At 33.1% G+C, this 17,199-nt stretch overlaps 1 protein-coding gene across 4 annotated transcripts in view; it reads left to right on the top strand.

The window, feature by feature from the left end:
- The window catches only part of LOC145195258 (E3 ubiquitin-protein ligase MARCHF4-like), a 260,175-nt gene that overhangs the window by 66,154 nt on the left and 176,822 nt on the right, over window positions 1-17,199 (top strand). The gene's annotated exons all lie outside the window — the stretch shown is intronic.

Below are 17,199 nucleotides of genomic sequence, written 5' to 3' on the forward strand. Positions count from 1 at the left end.
GTGCTGAGCAAGACGGCGAAAAACAATGATGCGGGGGATCCTCGATTGCTCTGACCCTCTCGACGATCACTGGAGAGGCGCCACCAGCAAATAATTTTCGCTTAAGAAAATATCACCATGTTTATATTTGACATTAGAATATCACCATACTTATATATAACATCCACTCATTTAAAGTACCTCAAGAAAACTGACCATTTGACATGAACCCTATCACTCAAAAGCAAGCTATTGAAAGCCTTGAAAGATTGTTCCGGTCTAGGAGAAAACGTTCTGAAAGAGACTAAGTACCTCATGAGTGAGGCTAGACCAATCCTCAATTAAAATGATATTGAGGGGATGGTCGAACGATATCCATCAAGAATCGTTAAGTTAATGAAAAAGTTCGTCAACTAAGGCTTTGGCTGGTGCCTTAGTCGCTGTCGATCACTATTCGTCGGCTTTGTTAAATACAGCTCTTTCTGTGGAAGGAGCTTCATAAAACACCTCCTTACATCCTTATGCGCTCTGTCATTAATGTAAAAAATGCTAATAATAGAGGCTTCGAGTGGGCCGTCCTCTCCACAAAACATCCAACTTATTCTAATGCTGACCGTACGACTAAGTATGATAATCATCTGGGAGAGCTCATCTTTACGGATATTAGCTTCCCAGTAAAAGATCCTATTATCGCAAAATTTGAGCGTCTAAACCCAACCTCTCAGTCAACGTCTTTGAATGTGAGAGATGGTTATACCCGATCTATATGAGCAAGCAGGAAGGTTTCACGATTGACCTCCTAATCATAATAGATAAAGCCGATCAAGAAAATAAATTAGGTCTGGATAAAGGACCTGGCACGGATGTCTTATCACACAGGAAAAAATAAAAGCTTAAAGTGCCTTTGCCGTCGCTGTCTACATGTATTCTCAAGAGCTGATCTTCTGGAAGCCCACCAGAATGATTGTATAAGCATAGGGGAAAAACCTTCTGAAGATTGTAATACCGGAAGCTGGTAAAAGTATACTCAATTTCACCAGCTATCACAAGGAGATGCGTGTTCCTTTATCACCTATGATAATTTCGAGTGTCTAAACATATCAGTGGAAGTCGCTCCCGTTGACTCAGAAAAGCGCTCCTCTCGTCAGATTTAAAGCCAGGTCCCATGCAGCTATTAGTTCGTGAGAAATTGGAGCGATGGGCAATCTAAAGATCCTGTCTTTTAAAGCGGTGAGAATGCGGTGGACACTTTATGGATAGCCTTCAAGCTGAGCTGCAAGAGATAAACAATATCGTCGCTAATCCGGAAAAATTTATTATGAGCAAAGAAGATCAAATCTCATTTGAAGAAGCGATACACTGTCACATCTGTGGTTCACCCTTAGGTGATTACAAGATTCGCGATCACTACCACATAACCGGAAAGTGCCGAGTTGCCGCCCACAACAAATGCAGCCTCAAGCTTGGGATTTGTTCGGACAAAGTAAAAATACCGGTTTTCTTTCACAACCTAAGAGGCTATAATGGTCACCTCACTATGCAAGCTCTCGGCAAAGCCACATTAGGTCAAAAAATAAGTTGTATCCCCAACGACATGGAAAAATGCCTATCTCAGTCGGGCAGCTAACTTTCTTTAACTCTCTCCAATTTCTGTTTTTCTCGCTTGATGCTCTATCAAAGGATCTAAGGCAGGAGGAGTTATTTATTACAAGCATAGGCTTAACAGATGCAGAGGTAAAGTTGTTGCGACGCAAGGGTGTCTTTCCCTATGAGTCGACGCAAGAGTGTCTATTCCTACATATTGATAGCTTTGGCAGGTTTAATGAAACTATCACCTAAAGAGGCTTTCTATTCCAAACTGTCTTGGAGTGGAATAAAAGATGACTAAGATCATACGCAAAGTATCTGGAGCACTCTCGGTTGGGTGAACTAAGGCAATGACCATTATATTTACATTAAAGCTAATGCATCGCTACTGGCAGATGTCTTCAAAAAGTTCAGAAAGAAATCGATGAATTATTAAGGTCTCGACCCAGCCCTCTACTTCAACTCTCTGGGGATGGCCTGGGATACTCTACTGAAAAAGACGAGAACTAACCTCGAGCTCCTGATATCGACATTCACTTCTTATTCCAGAGAGGGCATCGCGGAAGCATTTTGATTGTTTCGAAAAGATTTATTTAGGCAAATAATCTAGGGTGTCCTTATTACGCAGCCTAACAGCTGCATATATTATCATGACGCAAACAACCTTTATAGCTGGGCTATGATACAGCCACTACCTGTTAGTGGGTTACAATGGGCTTAAAACAATATTCCTTGCTCCGAAAACTTTAGTAGCCCATGAAACCTGGCTTAGTGAGTATCCAAAAAATTTGGTTGAAAAACTTCAGTGTAAATTTACTGAGTGTGTTAAGCTCGTCCCTAACCTTCAACATGATGAGTGGTACTTCCTGCATTACCGTCACCAAAGCGTGTTTGGGAAGACAATTGAAAACCTACGAAAACGCATACGCGTTGATCTCATTGGTGGCAGACAAGAAGATCATTTACAAAAACAAATTGCCGACCCTGCATAGCTATCACACAAAATATTTGATGGTGAACTAGCAGCGATCCATTGCATAAAAAAAAACACAGCTCAAGCTAAATATAGATCAACATGTCGGACAGGCTGTCCTCGATAACTCGAAACACCTGATGTATGATTTAAGATAATAAGATAATAAAGAGCAGTTTGGCCCTCTTGTCTTATTACAGGGTTGGTAGCTCGACAACGTCCGCCTTCTAACTCACCTGGCGCGTACAGATAACACGCAAAAGCAACAGATGATATTATAGCCTCTTCAAAACCGATAACCCTCCGAGCTGGTTGCGACGATGGGTGAGTGACCATTACAGTCTTAATAGTATGTTTGGGTTTTATACCAAACAATTTGGTAGACTCATTATCAGGGGTAACTAATACTGATGACAATGAGTATTAGTTACCCCTGATAATGAGTCTACCAAATTGTTTGGTATAAAACCCAAACATACTTCATCTGCTCAGCTGATCTTTCCGTGCGCTAAAATTAACATATGATAACATATGATTTGATTAACATATAATTTTAATTGTGGTCAATATTATCAAAATACGTGATAGTATTGACGACAACTAAAATTCGAACCGTGCGCTGAAATTAACATCTCTTTAGCATACTGTGCGCCAAATAGTCTCTTTGCTAAAGTACGATTAAAACGTTCATTGATTCCCTGCTCGCAATTGTTTCCGGCAGCGACTTCCCGCATCTTGTACATTACACTTCTTTAGAATTTGAGTAGTAGCATCCATAAATTCGTGGCTAGTTTTTACCTGAAAAAGATGCGGCTACGTCAGTGGACCACGTTTATGTATGCAAATTAAAGCATCGTAACTTCTACCACAGTCTTGATAGTAAGTGGTTCCGCTTAATTGTAGCAACTAGCCATGTCGAAAACTGTTAAAGCTTATTTATAAGTTGTCGGCCGACTCTGTGGTGTGGAAGATGTATAAGTCCGAATGGTGGTGGACCACATAAAGATTGCTTTCATTAACCGTGGTTCTCGATTTTTTGTTGGTGGCTGGCAAGTAAAATCTGCCAATTGGTCTGCTTCCTTAACCATTCCCCAGCAACAGTTTCAGAAATTTTTGTTACTGCTGCTAGTTTCTTGATAGCAGATATCCTGCGCCAGTACTCATTTGGGCTGTACTATACTGATGATAGTTTCTTATCCGTTGAGAGAACGAGCTAAGTCGGATAAAGATCCCACAAAACAGGAAGCGCCAAGCCGCTACCCCCACGCTTCAACCAATCGACTAAGCCCGGCCGCTACGCTCCCACATCTACCCCACCGTCAGCAGATTTCAAAACCCCCATTTTAGGCTAGGCGTGTTAAATCCTCTCATTAACCCCACCGCTTCCACCACCATCGCCGCTACAACCCACATGAGACCTCCTTAAGAAAAACGTCAGGTTAGTTTAAACCCCATTTTACTTCTGCTTTATTATTAGAGAGCACGTAATAAATCTGATAAATTTACTGAAATATATTCCGGTAAAAAAATGGCGATTTATGGATATATTCAATATATATAATCATATTTTTTACCGGAATATATTTTATAATGAATTATAAAATATATAATAAATTTCGAATAAAAAAGGAAAATTGTGCAATTAAACATATTTAAAAATCTTTTAATCTAAATTTCTTTTTATCATTATTATCCGGCTTGCTTGGTTTATTGTGGATAAAGCTACAACGCCCGGGAAAATCTCATTTGATCAGTAGCTCAGAAAAACAGTAAGTAGATTATTTCTCTTTGGTAACTTGAAAATTTTGATGTTCATGGACCAAATGATTTCATCTGAAATTAGTACTTATTGCCTCGTTATGAATATATCTGCTTCTTTTTTAAAACATACAGGCGCAAGTATTTTTCGCCACTCGCTTTTTCTTAACGCATAAAATATTATGGTCGGAGTCTTCTTAAGACCTGCTGGAGTCTTTATCTGCTTGATAATCAATGTCTTCTTTAGTGATTTCACTTTACAAAGCTGTATTGTACGCCTTTTTAATATCATTTTTCACCGCCTTTTTTCTTTTACTTATTCATCAAATTATTTTTTACAAGCAGCATTGACCTTATTCTACCTTTATCAAACGATTGAAACATTCTTAAAAAGATATTTTTACAAAATGATAAAGTTTAAAGTGAATAACTATTGAAAATGGTAAAAGTTATGCAATAAATGATACTTAGCTAAAGTTGTACCCATGAACTGTTTTCTTTTTACCTTTGGACCAATATTCTTATTAAATAAAATTTTACAGAAGATTTTGTATCTACATGACATACAATCTGAACAAATTGTAACAAACCTTATTGAATAGCTTTTATTTTAATGACAAAGACCATTTATACAAAAAATGTTGATCTGAGTTAAGAAGTTTTATAAACCAGAATTTCGTGAACTACCTAGTAAAAAATTTCAAATTTAGTTTAAAGCTTGGTTTCCAATAGTTGTAGAAATATCGTACAACAATATTGCAACATTCGTTTGATTTGTTGTGCGGTAAATTGTTGTGCAACGCAATATTTCCATTGCATTGAATTAGCGCAAAAATCTTTCAAAAAAAAAACAGTGTAAACAAACAAAAAATGGCCTTCATAAAAAAAATCTCACTCTAAATTATCGGCTTTTTGTTATAATTTTAATTTTAAGACGCCGAAAAAGCGAAAAAAAAGAAAGCATACATTTTGGGTCAGAGTGCTATTTAAAAGACGCGTTAAGCAAGGTACGTTTAATTATTTGGTGCAAGAAATGATGCTATTTGATAGGGAACATTTTTTATCGATAGTTAAGAATGTCTCCTGACAGACTTGAACACCTTTTCTCATTAATCGGATCTTCAAACCTGTTGAAAATCCGAAACTTGTTGTGCTATATGGGAAGTTCTCAAAAAAATATTTCTCAGAGCCCCAAATGACATAAAAGAATGGCAAAATATAATTAAAGAGTTTATTCAGAGTTAAAACTAAACAACTATTAATTCCTTCAAGAACCTGATGGAATATTTCATTTTGATTTCAGCCCCCTTCCATAACTACTTCGAATGCTATTATACTTTTCTTCCGCTTGATTAGCAGAGAAGTTTGATAGACGACCAATTTCTTCCCATGCATTTTTCTTTTTCCATTTGTCTTTAAATTCCTTATCAAACTTGTCATACAAAACTGGAAACTTTTGAACTTCGTTCATAAAATCTGCATTAGAGATTTTTTCTAACACACAAAATAGAGCCGTCGCCATGCTTTGTAAATTATGGTGTTGTGAATAACGTCTTCAAGATGCAATTAGCGTGTGTGTAGGTGTTAATGTATGTAGGTGCTAATGTGTGTAGGTATTAATGTATGTAGTTGTTAATGCATGTATGGTCTTAATGTACTCAATGTGTTAAAATAAGGCGGTTGTACTACTGTGTAAAAGGGGAGCGGAGTTTGTAAATTGTATGATTCGAAGCCAGATGGGAAAAATATTGTCAAGTTCATAAAGAAAGTAATGACTCATTAGTGTCTCAGGGGAGGTTAAAATAATTCCTCACAATGGCGATATTTTGTAAACTTTATTGTTGTACAACAGTTATTGTGTGGTTTCCATTAACAAAATAAGCTGCGCGTTTTGCACAAAAAACAAAATACCGTTGCAGAAATAGATTTTTTTCAAAACTCACAACCGCAGTTGTACAACATAAAATTTGTTGTACAACCGACGTTAAGTTGTGCAACTTACACAAGAAAATGTTTCCATTATAAAACAAAGTTGTTGTGCAACTGTTGTACGACATTCCTACAACTATTGGAAACTAAGCTTAAGTTTTAAATCGGACCTAAAGGACTAACTCATGAATTTTATAAATTAAATTGATTTGCCTTAAAATTTTTATGAAGAAAACGGTGAGTAAAAATATGCAAGTATAATAACTGAAAAAGCAAGAAAGCAAAAAGAAAATAAGAAACACTATCACACAAAAATACTTAACATCTACTTTCATAAAATTCATCTTCATTTTTGCATTTTCTGTTCATCAATAAAAACATTTCATCTTGCTCTCGATATATTTTTTTATTTACACTGTATTAATATTTTTCTTTACTTTCACTATATTAATATTTTTCTTTACTTTCACTATGTTAATATTTTTCTTTACTTTCACTATGTTAATATTTTTCTTTACTTTCACTATATTAATATTTTTTTTTACTTTTTTTTTATTTACATTAATATTTTTCTTTACTTTTACAAGATTTTTGCTTAATTTTTTGTTAGCCTTTTTTTTGTTCTAACAAAATCTCTTTATGGAACATTTGTGTAAAAATGAAACTCGAGGAGTAAAAATCTGAAGGGATTTAATTCATTAAAACCTTCATTAAAATGAATAATAGCCGAGCATATTTAACTACTTTATTACTGCAATTGACTTTTAGGACACCAAAAAATGCTGTCCGAAAAGTCAACTTTCTGTCCGCTGAACAATCCAAAGGAGTTTTGGTATTTGCACTAATTAAATTCTTTTTCTTTAAACAATTAAAAAGAGTCAAAATACTAATAAATATTTTTTTAAATACTTATTTATAAATGAAAAGCAATATGTCTTTTCAAACTGGAAAATGGAGAAAATCATTCTTGTGACTAAACTGATACTTCTTGTGTGCTTCTAAAAAATTTTTTAAACTTATTAGTTTTAACCAAATTATCTTATTTAACTAAGTTAATTATCTAATTATAAAATTAGTTCAATGTCTTTTTCCAAAATGCCTTTTCCCATCTACTATATTTTTTTCTTTCTCTCACCTAGTAAACGCCGTCTACTTCCAAGTACTTTACGGACGTGATCAACACATTCCAGTTTGTTTGTTGACAAAATCTTACTCATACGACTTATGCCTCAAATCAAAATCTATTAAAAGTCGGCTTGTCGAAAGTCGAAATTAGTCGACTTTGAAAAATCGAATAGTCGATTTAATTGACTATAAGCTTCCTGCTAATCGACTAAAAGTCGATTTAGTTGGTTAATCATCCTAACATTATTTCTATATTTTCACTTGCTTTAGTTTTATCAATCTTTCATATTGTTATGCTGCTGACCAATTAGTAAAAAGGTATCTTTGTAAGTAGTTTTTCTTGTAAATATAAATTATTTTTAAAGATTGAGCCTTGCCACAGTGGGCTAGAGGTGAGCAAAACCCCCAAAACCATCTTCTATATTTGAGTAATTTCTTTTATTTAAATGAAGTCTAGAGACCCCTTGCACTATAAAACTGATTTAATTTTTTCCCTACTATGATTTTTTAAGCTCAGTATCATAATTTTACCATGGAAATGTCAGTATGTTAATTTTCAAATATTTTTGGTCAAAATGATAAAATCATGTAATAAAGAAAAATGAGGCCAGAAAGACGATTTTAAAACATTTTATTATTAGAAAGGGATATATTAGTCCATAGACACTATTTATTAAAATAGTAAGAAGAAATATGAAAATTTATTCTTTATAATTGCATTTTTTCAAAGTGTTTTTTAATAAAATCTGTTAATATACCCAACCTTTTTTTAACACTTAACTTTACACAAACAGAAAAACACTTGGGCTACACATATGCTCAACTAAAATAACATTCCCATATATAAAACTTTAACACTAAATTTTCTGAGTTTACCTTAGCAATAGGTGCTAAGCCTTTTATTATGAATGATACCAATCATAAGTTTCGTCTCGAAAAAACTAAAGAAGACACATAAAAATGGCTTTAAACATATTGATCACCTAAATCTCGTTATATGTGGGGAATTGTTATAGTTTTCCCAGAGACACTAAAGAATTCACTGTTTTTAAGAACTTGTCATTATCGTATTACCGTTTGACTGCGAATAAAATTATTTACAATACCAATCCCTTTTATATATTATTTACAGCCGCGACATATTATTAGCGCCTTTAAATAGATCCAATGTGTAAATTCCCGTAACCTTCCGAAGACCACATAAACCTATCAGTATTTTAAATACACCCGCTAATTGCTTTCTATTATTTTGGAAGACTTCATTCAGAGCATGAAAATTATTTTAAATTGCACCTCGCAGGAAACTTAATTTTAATATAGGCCATCTAAGTATCATTTCTTTCAAAAATGCTGTTTTTTCTTCGGAAATTATACTTTAAATAGGTAAAATGTATTTTGTTCAATTATGTAGAAAATAATCATTTCATAGACCCTAATAAGTATTTAACCTTTTAAAAGAAAATGCGGTAAATTTGGGACAAAAATGCGTTAAGTTTTATGTAAATCTTCTTTTTTCTCTATTGTTTTGTACCATGAAGAACAATATTATTACGGATCGCATTTTCCAAGCTTACGACGTGGGTCAGGTTGAGCAGCTTATCAAGGGTATCCAGTTAAATACTTTGTTGCTGAAGGACATCGGATCTGGGCAAGAGGTTGCCAATCTTTGGCTAAAGAGGTTCAATCGTCGCTAGACCAAATCTGGTAGGAAGAAGGAGAAGTTTTTTACGGACAATCGGTACTGGTTGTTGGAAGAGCTGGAGACAGAGGAGAAGATGGAAGTTAATGAAGTTAATCAAATGTTATATAGTTATAATTTGTTTTTAGAGTGACATATATATATATATATATATATATATATATATATATATATATATATATATATATATATATATATATATATATATATATATATATGTATGTATGTATATGGCAAGTATTGTAAATATAGCACATGGAAGAAGAAAATAAGAGAAATTTTTCCAACAAAGTAATTAAACTATTAATTGATACTTGACAAATCATTTAAGGTGATGCTGGTAAGAGTAAGGAAGGAAGGCGGAGAAGCTCATTTGAGCAGACAATATCCTTGACCAATTATAGGAGGGCAAAGGAGGATAACCCAGAAAAAATTCTAGAACAGGTCCTCATGGCCTGCTCCTACAAATTAAAGGAGGGGGGAGCAGATCTGAAGATCTCATTATGATCTCTAAAGAAGGATATGATGCACTGTACAGGCTGTCTAAAAACAGAAGGTATCAGAGTATGTCGAACTAGCCAGCATAGTAGTAAAAGAATCCTTTTTTCTCACCTGCCTGGTTCCCATACAGATCCGGAGCTAGGAGACAGATAAGTATGTCTGGACAAACCCAAAACCCTTCTCCACACTCTAGGGGAGGAAATAAGGAACTACTAAAGCTCAAAAAAAAAACAGATTCAGGTTGCGCTGAGGTTTGGTCTTGGAATCAATTTTGATGTTCCAAAGTCAGGAGGATCTGGAAACTCTAATACTAGCAATATTGCTAGGAGGTGTTTTAGGTGGTATCAAAAGTCAGTAGAGATTCATAGTGTTGATGAAGAGGTTTTACATTACCCTCTGTATCCTCTCCAGATATAAGGAAAAGGATCCTAACAAGCTGCATCACTATAACTAGTGTTGTGACCGAAACTAAAAATTGTAACTAACTTAACTAAAAACACCGTAACTAAATTTAGTCTACATTTCGACTTCATTTTTTAGTATATCTAAAGTTAGTTGACTGAGATATTAGCGTAACTAATATTAGTCAACTAACTTTGTAGTCTAACTGAATTTTGTCGACTAACTTTTCAGTCTAACTAAATTTAGTCGACTAAATTTTTGATTTGCGAAAAACATACTGCTACTGTTACCCAAAAAATACTTTTTTAAAATCTTGTTATGCGTTAGTTAAAAAGTTGAAGACCATGTTTTTAACTACAAATTGCTGTAAGTTACAATTTTTTTCTGCAGGCTATTTATTTCATGGTTCGATTTTCAGAGTTTTTCAGGTTTTTGGAGGAAGGTATGCGACACTTGGAATTGTGTAACAAAACTTATCTAATTGGTCTTCCGTTATTATTAAGCACTTGTTTTAAATTTCAATGAAAACACAGATATTTACAGTGACAACAGTAAGGCAATTAACAGTTAGACAATTAATGTTATTTTTATTTCTGAATATATATCTTTCTCAAATCTCGATTTTGTTTTTCTTTTAAAAATTATTGTTAAAATGGAAAAAAAACTACGTGGGATTATAACTATTATAACTAGGGGAGAACCTTAATGAACGAGACGATTATTAAATGGGACAAACTCAGATTCTTATAGAAACATCGATGTAAGGATATTCAAATTCCTGTAACAAAGAGTGATAGAAACAAGAATTCAACTGACCGACTCATCCATCCTATTTCTCTATGACCGTAATGACAATGGATGTTATTGTGTTTTCGAATGTAAAAAGTAATTTTTAAAAGCGTTTTTTTTTTTGATTTTGCAGAAATTTTTGAAGTTATGGAAAATAAAATTCCGTGCTTAAATAGATAACAGTCTCTAGTACTACAGTGAGTAAAACATTCAAGCTTAATTAATGGTGTTTTTGGTGTGACTAATCATTTTTGGATAAAGTGATGCGCATATTGAATCGGACAAAATACTACCTATTGAATGAATTTAACTAAGTATTATTTACAACTCAGCAGAGGGATGTTTGAGTCCCCATGGGCAGTGGCGTACCTAGGGTAAATAGCGCCTGGGGCAAACACCGATCTCGCGCCCCTCCTCCCCCACATAAAGTGCTTAATTACAATTTTTTAACAAATGGTAACACAAACTTTTAATAAAACTTTATTATTCATTATAAATTTATTATTCATTATAAATTTGTTTATGCAACAATGTTACAAATTTATTTTTCTAGCTTTAATTGCTGCAAATTTCTTAATAACATTGTCAAAATCAATTTCTTCGGTAATTTCTCGCTCTATGCTTAGTAAAGCGAGATCACAGAGACGGCTTTGGCCCATCGAAGCTCTCAAGTAAGAGTTAATCAGTTTAAGTTTACTGAATGATCTTTCACAACTAGCTACAGACACAGCTATTGTTAGCAATAATTGCAATGCTATACGCATATTAGGGAAAACGTTTTCGTCTTCATATTCAACTATAAGCATAAGAAGTTGCTTGGAACTTGATATTTTTTCCTTACGGCTAGTAAGCAGCATTCTACAGTCCAAAATTTCTTCGTACAGTTCTCCTCCATCCACATCAGAACTGTAGACTTCGCCAAATTTTTTACATTTATCTTTTAAGTGATTGATATCCGCATTGAAACACAACCCTTACACATCAAGAAGAAATCCAAATTTTTCATCAATTTCCATTAATCGAACGCTTTTTGTTTTCAATTCATTGAAAAGACAGTCGAGAGTCCCTTTTATAACCCTTTTAATTTCTTCTTTTGCTGTTAACCCAACATCTCTATACATTTCGCCATCCATTCTTTTTTTTCTTCTTTGACGTCTTTCAAATTCAACACCCCATTCGTTGCAAATTTGAACTCCTTCTTTTATTGAGTCATTAACTAAGACTTTTCTCTCACTTTGGAAATAATCTTGGAGTGATTTCAAATCTAAAGCTGCATTATGAAAGTTCATTTTAGGGTCCTGCAACCTCTTTTGAACACGGTCAACTCGGCGAAGAATCTTGTTCCAAAACACTGGCAATGTGAGAAAGTCATACGTTAAAATTCTATTATAAAGCTGCTTTGCATCGCTTTTCGTTTCATTTGACGTGCTTTCGTCTACCATTAAGTTCTGAAGAACTTCCAATATTTCATCAATGTAGGTGTGTACAGGTTTTACTGATTCTGCTTTGGCGCTCCACCTGGTATCGGAATCGGACTTCAAAGTAATAGGCACAGCATCTTAAAGTTTTTGCCATCGTTGAGTTGATCTTGAGAAAAAAACGTAAAGCGCAGTAATGGTTCCTAAAAAATTAACCATCATTACTCCTTCTTTAGCCGCATGTACGCCTACCAAATTAAGACTGATTGTCACAATTGACAAATATCGCAAGGTTGTTTTTTTCCTTTATTATTTGATGCACACCACCCTTGTGGCCAGCCATAACAGCAGCATTGTCATAGCGTCATAGCATTGCGACCTGCAATTTTCTACATTCATATCGTCTTTTTCTAATTGCTCCAATATTGTTTGAGATAAGCTAGCTGCATTCTTATCGCTGAGTTGGATAAAGCCAAGGAAAGATTCTTTTACATATACTGTTTTTTTCCAACAACCAAGCCTCTTTTGCGCCCCTTTCAGGTTTGCGCCCATGGCACGTGCCCTGCCTGCCCTACCCTAGATACGCTACTGCCCATGGGTAATGGGTATTATTTACACACTTTTATACTGCAATATTTTACTTAAACAAAAATAACTAAATATAATATTCTAAAATGAGAAAGTTCTGCTTTGATTGAAATTTAATTAGAGTTAAAATGTTTTAAGTTAAAAATATTTTTTGTGTGGTCTTTATGTTTGTATCTATATATTTAACTACATTTATAATTAATAAACTAATTTGAAAAATAATTGAATTAAATACGTTTATTTTTAATTCTCTTATGCTTGTCCCATTCAATGAGACATACTTAATGAGTGGGACAAATGGCATTCTCCAATAAAACTCTCTTTTTTCCAATAGCCAAATGCAAATCCAATTTTTTTGTTTTACTATATCATTGAGCAAGAGTCGGTGGTTATCAAACATATTTAAATATATATATTAAACAATTTTATCTACGTTTAAAAAGCATTTTGCAAAAACTGTCCCATTCATTGAGGTTTTCCCCTAATCATTTTTTTTGGTATGAAATATCAGCTGTTTTTGACGGAGTTGTTCTGCTAACAAAACAATTTTTATGTAATTCAATCAAAGAAAATTTGGGGCAATACTAGGTACAAACAAAACATTTTTATTACCTAATTGTCACAAACTATATTAAGTATTTTAAATTTCTTAAAGACAATAAACTTTAATGAATGTCTATAAATTGATTTATTTATCATAATTCATATTATCTGTATAGAATTTCATGGTATAGGTTATTCCGTTTTTTTTTAGCACTAAATCTTGTTTTAGTCAACTAATTTTAGTTAGGCTAAAAAGTTAGTCGGCTAATTTTAGTTAGACTAAATTCTTAGTCGACTAACTTTAGTTACGTCATGGCCAACTAAATTCACGGCCGTATATCACATTTTTGAGGGGAAAATTAAGAGGCCGATTTCTGTTCGAAAAAATGGCTGCACTAAATATTAGTGTTGTTATCGACTTTGAATAAATCGACTAAAAGTCGGCGAGTCGAATGTCGAAATTAGTCGACTTTTAAAATTCGAATAGTCGATTTAATCGACTATGAGTCTCCTACTAATCGCCTTAAAGTCGATTTAGTCGGGTAATAATCCTAAAATCCTTATTTGAATTTTTTCACTTGATTTAATTTATCAATCTCTAATATTGTTATGATGCTGATCAATTTGTAAAGAGATATCTTTATCAGTAGTTTAACTTGTAAAAATAAGTTATATATGAAGATTGAGCCTTGAGTAAGAATATCATATATCTAAACATTGAACCTAAATAGCTGTAACACATTAACTCTTAGCATACTGTATGTACCACCACTTCATTAATGTTTCCTTTTTCTCATTATAGTAACCAGTTGATGCTTTTTAAAAAAAATGTTAAGCAGTTTGTTATAGTACTCAGTTAAGGATGCGAAAAAGTTTTATAAATCTGCTACCCCAAAAAAAGTTTAGCCACCCCATCTGCCCCCACCTATCTACGCGAACACTTTTTTATTAATTTTTTGCTTTGATTGTTGTAAAAAATGAAATAAAAAGCCCATTTGTGTTTTTTTTCTTTAGTTTGTGATAGTAATTTCCGCTTTATTTTGTTTATTCGCTTTTAATTCACCTAATAGATTAGATGAATTAAAATTGAACAAAGGAAATGCTCTTGATAAAACAGCTTGTGTTATTATAACAGTATTGCATCCCACGTAGTTTTTTTGTTTACTCTCTTAAAGTTCTATTTGTTTCATGGCATCTAAAAAATTAATTGCCAAGCAACATTAAAATATTTGGTTATAATATTCAAATATTACAATCATATACTTTAATGTTGCTTGACAATTTTTAGTCGAAATATTTGAATAAGTATTTAACAAAATATTTCGACTAAATTGACTTTTAGTCGACTTAATCGATTTTTAAAATGTATTAGTCGATTTTAGTCGACAGTAAAATAATTTCAAAGTCGTAACAACACTAATTTTTACTTCATTGTCACAAGGATAGTAAAATCTCTCGACAAGCTCTATCTAAGTGTACCATCAAACATTTACTACACTAGGTAGATATCTCTTTAGGTAAGAAAAACTAAAATGACTGTGGAAAAAAGTATCCAAACAGTTACTTTCTGCTTATTTTTGGTCAAGATTTTCAATAATGTTCATGATGCAAGATTTTATAATTATCATAGTAGCTAAGTATAATATACGTAAAAATGATAAAACATCATAATTTCTATTTCTATAACATTTAGAATCCATTGACAACCGTTACCATAATGAAAATTAAAGAATTGACAGAAGTTGCTAGGAAAAAGATTGAAGTGCTCTCAAAAGAAGGCAAAACGGTTCGAGAAACAGCACAACAGATTGGTATGCCCAAATCAACTGTTCAAGATACTCTGGGGAGAATTAAAAAGCATGGAATACTCAAAGGTTTGCCAAGATCTGGATGAAAACGAAAAACAACTCCATGAGTTGATCGAAAAATCCTCACTTTGGTTGAGAATTCTGTGAGACCAAATGCAACAGATATTACGAATCAATTCAGAAAACTCGAGTTAGTCAATGTAAGTCCTCGAAGTGTTAGAAACAGGCTGCATGAGTATAATTTACATGGTAAAGCACTTGTCAAAAAACCGTTACTTACCAAACGACATATTGCAAAGAGGTTTGCGTTTGCAAAGAAGTATCAAAGCTGGACCGTTGATGATTGGAAGAAGGTATTATGGTCGGACAAAACGAAAAGATGCCTTAATGGTTCAGATGGTAGACGTTGGACATGGACAAGACCAGGTGAATTAATGCAACAAAAGCATGTTAAACAAACAATAAAGCATGACAAGTATGGCATGGCCTGGAGATGCTTCAGTTGGAATTGTGTGGGGCGTATTCATGTTATAGAGGATACATTGACTTCCCCTAAGTATGTTAGAATACTTTCAAATCATATGTTGCCATTTGCTCGAGAGTTTTCTATGGAGAATTCTCATTCCAGCAAGATGGTGATTCAAAACATACAGCAAAAAAATGCCAAAGCCTTGCTTTAAGGAAAAAATATCGAGGTGTTAGATTGACCAGCACAAAGTCCAGACTTGAATCCTATAGAAAAACTATGGAAGGTAGTCAAAGAAGAAATCGGTAAGCTCATATTGACGAAAAAAGACGATATCGAGGAAGCACTCAGAAAATGCTAGAATTCTATAGATATAACGAGGTGTAAGAGTCTGGTTGAGTCGATGCCTAAGAGAATTGACGAAGTATCAACTGATAAAGGAGGATGGACTAAATATTAAAGAAATAAATTACGAAGAAGAAAAAAAAATTATTTGTCTGAATACTTTTTTCCAGTCATTTTAGTTTTTCTTACCAAAAGAGACATCTACCTAGTGGAGTAAATGTTTGATGGTACGCTTAGAGCTTGTCGAGAGCTGTAAAAGTATATATAACAGTATGAGGTTTCCTTCATTTAATATGGAATTATACCTAAAAATAGTTTGTCCGGAAACTTTTTTCCGTAACTGTATGTACCTATGGTTTCTTCAAAAATATCAAAGTTTATTAAAAACTTTTTATTAAAATCTGCTTCCTCTAAGGTATTTTGCTTTATCTTTAAAATACTCGTTGAAGTTTGTTCAGCTTGCGGAGCTACGTTGGCAATGATTTCAGAAGTAAAAGTTTGATATTTTTTAGTTGAATTTAACAAATTGAACCTGCAGATTGATTTCCATAAAAACAATGTTTTTAAAGGTTCGTACGATGATTTTACCTTTTAACTAAAGAAATAAAACTTTAGACAAAAGTAAAATAATTTAGATGAAAAAATTTCATCAAATTTTGTTATTTCTAAATCTTAGCCAAAAAAACGAGTCAGTGTTAACATTTGCCGAAATTTTTTTTTTTTGGAAAATGTTTATACTGACGTTCTAAAATGTATCCAACTATTTTAGAACAACCAGTATTAATATTTGCCAAAAAAATATTAAAAAAAAAAAAAAAAAAAAATTTGCTGCTATTTAGCCTTTATTTTGTAATCTAATTTGCTTTAACATTCAAGGTTTTGAATGTTAAAGCAAATTAGATTACAAAATAAAGGCTAAAATAAAGGCTTTTTAATAAAGGCTTTTTAAAATTCTAAAGCTGCAGCGGATCAACTTTAGATAGCTTAATCATCTTTTTGTGGTAACTTTTGATCTTTCAAAAAGAATCTGAAATTCAACTATTTGCATGCTTCATTTCTTTTCATCAATATTTCTTTACATTTGTTCAAACTTAAAAAAACAGAAATTTCTTAACATTTCAAATACAAACAATATTACAAATACAATTACTCAATAATTCGTTTTATTATTTCTACATGTTTCTACATCTTGCATATTTAACACATTAAAAATATTTCAACATTTAAAATATTTTCATGTTTTTCCCTTTAAAGATCTTTGATATTATGAAATTCTTTCCCGCGGTACA

This window comes from Hydra viridissima, unplaced genomic scaffold (genome assembly GCF_058129835.1).
Source record: "Hydra viridissima isolate aposymbiotic clone 2 unplaced genomic scaffold, HvirCarnegie_v1 scaffold_13, whole genome shotgun sequence".
Classification (NCBI taxonomy): Eukaryota; Metazoa; Cnidaria; class Hydrozoa; order Anthoathecata; family Hydridae; genus Hydra; species Hydra viridissima.